The sequence below is a fragment of the Otolemur garnettii genome, unplaced genomic scaffold (genome assembly GCF_000181295.1).
Source record: "Otolemur garnettii isolate 467f Iridium unplaced genomic scaffold, OtoGar3 scaffold00139, whole genome shotgun sequence".
NCBI classification, from domain to species: Eukaryota; Metazoa; Chordata; class Mammalia; order Primates; family Galagidae; genus Otolemur; species Otolemur garnettii.
Window position 1 is genome coordinate 3827437 of NW_003852534.1, and position 5326 is coordinate 3832762.

Here is a 5326-nt window from a genome sequence, read left to right on the forward strand (position 1 = left end):
GTTTACATTCCCACCAGCAATGCAGGAGTGTTCCCTTTTCTCCACATCCACGCCAGCATCTCTGGTTTTGGGATTTAGTGATATGGGCTAATCTTACTGGAGTTAGGTGATATCTCAAAGTAGTTTTGATTTGCATTTCACATGGATCCAGTCAATTTTATCGTGGTCCAATAATTTGTATTTCTCCCGAGTTCCCAGAAGATGCTGTTGTTAACAGTCCTGGGACCACATTTTGAGAACCAAGAGTGGGGCCAAAGTAGATAAGAAACGTCTCTGTCCCCTTTCCCAGCAGTAAAAACTTGGACAGCAATAACACGTGCCCATTTAATTGTTGCTGTACTCTTTACAAGCAGAATTTGCCCTTTTGGAGTTCAAGCACCTGGAGGGCACCTGTTCACAGGCCTGGATCTATTCTTGGGTAAAGGAGATCAGCACAAAGCATCAGAGGAATCGTGAAAAGTCAGACACACTCAGTATCATTAATGAATGCCCATTGCTCGTGTGGAGGTGTCTAAGCTCCGTGTGTAAGCTCCACCTGGCAGCCTGTTAGGTCCTAAGACTTTGCCTGCTGTTTGAGGCCACAGATCTTTACATTTTAGCTCTTGAACCACTAGGCAGGCTTTGCTTTTTGAAACAGGTAAAAATTCAGAAGAGTTTTTTCATACTATTTTACCAACTATAACATAGGAGTGTATCTCAGGAAAGTTCTGTCCGACCGTGTCCCACCTGTCTGCTTCTCTTTTATTCTATTTCTTAATGATTACAGCGGCATTTTCCACCTTAATGATCTATTATTAATTTTTCCATTGTAGAAAAACTACATCCATTCTCGAAAGATCTTCTCAGCTAATAAATTGTTTTCTTAGTCTAACTTGTCAATGCCATTTAATTTTTTTTTCCTTAATGAAATTATCCTAGTAATAGATTATTTGATTATTGCTCAATTATAATTAGTGAGAGAGCTCCAAGATCATTTGTGTCCAAGTCAATGAGTATTTAGGGAACTTGAATACTGAGGAAACTAGAAATTAGAAGTGTCCCTGATGTGACAAACCTTTAACAGTCATCGTCTCACACAAGGCTCACGACTACACCTCCGAGTTGGTGCCCAGTGCCGTTCACAGTGGAGGAAGCTGAGGCATAGGGAGAAAAAGGAGCTTAGCCAGTGTCACAGGGTCGGAGGTGACAGGTAAGAGATTCAGTCTGTGTGTGTTGGGTCCCAGTGACCCCACTGTGTGACAGTTCAGAGCTCCATCACTGTGAAGAAAGGGCATTCAAAGCAGAGTCAGATTTCTCCTGATCTAGAAAAGTTACTACCCCACCCCAAACACGCTTTATAGTTCCTTCCATTTAAATTTGCAAGATGTTTCTTAACAGTGGGTCAGAAAGATGTGCGGCCAAGAAGCCTCTCCACCACCTAACTGCAACTCAGGGTTCTGGAAGCAAGTCCTGGGTCCTGTCTCAGCACCCAAAACCGGAACCCGGTAACTATGCCCCTTGTTCTCTGCTCAGTCACATTGAGCTCCAGGGGGTCACAGGCTACTTATCTCACCATGCAGTCTGCACCCTGGAAGGTGAGAGCTGAGGGGTCTGTGTTCATTCTTCTATTGGTATTTACCAAAAAATGGTCACAGAGTGTAATTCACAGCCAGGGCTACAATGATGCAAGATGAACAGGAGAAAATGTCCAACCTTCTGCGGCAACCAGATCACAGAAGGGTATAAAAGGATTGCCTGTGATCAGCAGTCTTGACATATTAGCTGCTCTTACATAAAAGCAAAGCTGGTGTGGTGCATGGGAGACAGGAAGAGACCAGGAGGGGTTAGGAGAAACCATGCCTTTGGGCCGGCAGGGCTGGGACCTTCCCTCTTAGTGGAAGGAAGCAGCTTGTGTCCGCACTTGAGTGTTCTGTCTTAAATCTTCCTGTGCCTGCTTTTGAGGTGCATAAAATGATCACCTGTGTTACAGGAAGAAAATATTAAGTTGGCTGAATCTGCTTATCCAAATCTGGGGGGAGGGACTTACGACCCAAAGGACTGCACGCACACCTCCACGGCCCGTGCCCTCCTCTGCACATCACTGGGGACCTGGGGAACAGGAGTGACAGATTATATCTTTTTGTTTTAATTAAACAGCACAAAGAAATGCATATGTGGCTTGGAAATGTTTATGTAAAGCCAAAGATCACAAAAACATGTTGCAAAGTCATCTGTAAGAATTTGGCAGAACTCACATTTCCTCCACGCCTCATCCAGTTCAGTTCTGATCAGTCAGGAGACAGTAAGAATCTGAAAATCAAAGGGATCAGAGAGGACATTTAAATTACAGACTTATTGGAACAAATGCTCCTTGCAAACCTCACCCAAAACTTATATTTACCTTTGTTTATTTAATGTATAAATAAATATGCAAATGATATATTGATGAATGAATAAATGGATAATAAAACCTAGAATTCTCTCTGTCCTTAAGACGTAAATAAAACCAAGAGTAAGCTTTAGTGATTCAGACCCATAGATCAAAAGACATGGGTTTTGAAATTTTTCTATAAATTTATCAAAGTGCAAAGTTGCAAATGTTAAGCCTTGGGCACTCAGAGAAAAATTGATTTTATAATACAAGCTCGTAATAATAACAACGCATGTATTTATTCCAGGAATAAATATATATGTGTTATAGAGTGTGTACCAAAGATTTTTTAAACAAATAAACTTATATGATCTGAAACTGGGACATTATTGTCTATAGGGATGAGCAAGTTTCTACATCCTGGTGATCCCTGTGATCCCCAGAATATTTGCAAATGGTACGGATCACTCCAAGCCGGGTTAACAAGGCAACTCTAGCACGTGGCAGTATGCTTGTAGTAGCAGTGATTTAAAAATTAATTGCAGAATGTTAGAATAGGCACAGTTACATGATAAATAAGTTGATTCATTTTTTATTTTCTCTTTAAGAAGAGGCTTAAGAAGAGCAAACCCACAGTTTTAGATTTACAGTGAAATGAAAACTGAACAAGTCACCCCAAAGAGGTGGGGAGAAGGGATAGGTGCCCAAGTCTCCAAAGCATGTGTGCCGATTCATACAGACAGCAGAAATGGTGTCATTAGATCCGACAGTTGAAACTGTATCAAGAATATTTTTATATCTTCTTCCCTTTTTTCTTTCATAGTAATCATTTAACATCAGAATCATAATGTTTAAGTGATTACTTATTCTAATTACTTTAGGCAATGAAAGATATTTATACCTTTTTAACAGCAAATCTTTAATTAGCATATTAATCAAAAGATGAATAATTTACAAGTTCAGTAACAGATACAAATTATTCTGAAAGAGGCTTTGTCCAAGAGGAGCTCACAGACTTTCTCAGATTTTGGAGACGTTTCTGGGCATCTGACTATGAGTTCCTAGCTAGTTAACTGACTATGCAGAAGCCCCTCAGTGGATTCATGACATTTAAATTATCACCCAGGCTCACTGCCTGTCCTGCAGTCCTGATGGCTCACTTGGCCCTGGCTGAGAGGGAAGGACAGCTGGGAAGCAGTAAACTCCAGGTGACCAACGCAGCCATGACCTCCATAGCATCAGACGTGGGGAGAAGGGCAGGCTTACAGCTTGACCTAGTGAACGCTGAGTTAGAAGGAAGTTAGTTTGGTTATGGAGACGCGATCACGGCAGCTTGAGGAATGATGGGACAGAGATCTGAAACGGAGTCATTTCCCTCTGCATCGGCGCCAAAAAGTTCAGGGTCTTTTACAACCAGCGGGAGAAGATCCATCTCAAGACAGGCCCAGTTATAAATAGATGACATTGTGATCTATTTGCGATGACAAACGTGTCGTGCTCTGGAGGGAAAGGGGGCTCTGTCTTTTCTGACTGATTTATCCCTCATTTATCCCTTAACCTCTGCCTTTGATATCGGTAATTCATAATAACTACTGTTAACTGTAGCTGCATCACACTAGATGATGGTGAAAAAGTGAAATCTTAAACAAATGGTTACTCTGTGATCTGGGGTGCATTCTGTGGGGTGATATGAAGTGATTTGACATCAGGCAACTTTGGGGAGGGCATAGCTCTGACCCCAGGATCACAGGACCCCAGGCTGTCCCCTATCTGCTAAGATTCATGCCAGGGCCCTGGGCGTGGGCAATGGGGGACTGCACATCACTGGAACTGGAGCTGAGTGTGCTAAGGCACCTCCTGGTTCCAGGCCTGAGGGTGGGACCCGCAGGGATGCAGGCAGGGTGGCCGGGGAGGCTGAGACAAGAGAAGAGCACAGGTGGATGTGAATGCCCTTTCACCCGACATTTCCTCACTCTGACATCAATTCTGATCCTGCTGTAAATCGGAACTTGGGTGGAGGAGAGCCCACTACTCCACACACCTCCCCCTTTATAATCCAATGAGATTGTTTCATGGATACAGTTTTATTTCCACTAAAGCATTTTAGAGGATGAAGATTGGCAGGATGAAAATTATAAAAGGTACTTTCTAGAAGGGGCAGACATTAACACACCCATGTATTTTCTTTTCCTGCACTTAATACAAGTGCTGTATGGTTCATGGGATGGTGAGATGAGTCACACCTTCTGATGGGCCGGTAGTTCTCATCCAGGCATCTCTGGGCGCCTGCGTCTCTGAGGTCCTGTCCCTGTGGCCTGATTATCAGGGTGTCGGCCGCATCCACAGTGGACGCTCAGTATCTGTCTGACAGAGGAATGAAAGTGAATGAAGTAACCAATGCATATGAATAAAATCATAACCTGAAATTACCAATGAATGAATGCAAATGGCAGCGAGAGGGCAGTTGTGAAGATCACTTAGTCCCCATTCGGTGTCCTGGTCTCTCTGGGCACTGGGAGGGTGAAGACCCTGCATCTCAGAGGGGCTCTGGGCAACAATGGCAGCAGCTATCGCATCGCTGCAATCAGAGAATCACTGAGGGCTGGAGGCAGACGGCCCGAGCTCAGAGGGAAAAGGAGAGCAGACCATTCCTTCCTTCTGCTTTCACTCTAGGAAAGCTTGGGGAGAGGGAAACGGGATGTGGAGTGGCTGGAAGAGCCGTGAAATGACAGCGTGCTGGACTCGGGCAGGAGATGGCAGCCAGGGGACCCAGAGCACATACGGAGCACACGGCACGCACACCACAGAAACACACAGCACACACACCATGCACACACAGAGCACACCACAGAAACACACAGCACACACACTGTGCACACACAGAAACACACAGCACACGCACCATGCACACACCACAGAAACACACAGCACACACACTGTGCACACATAGAAACACACAGCACACGCACCATGCAC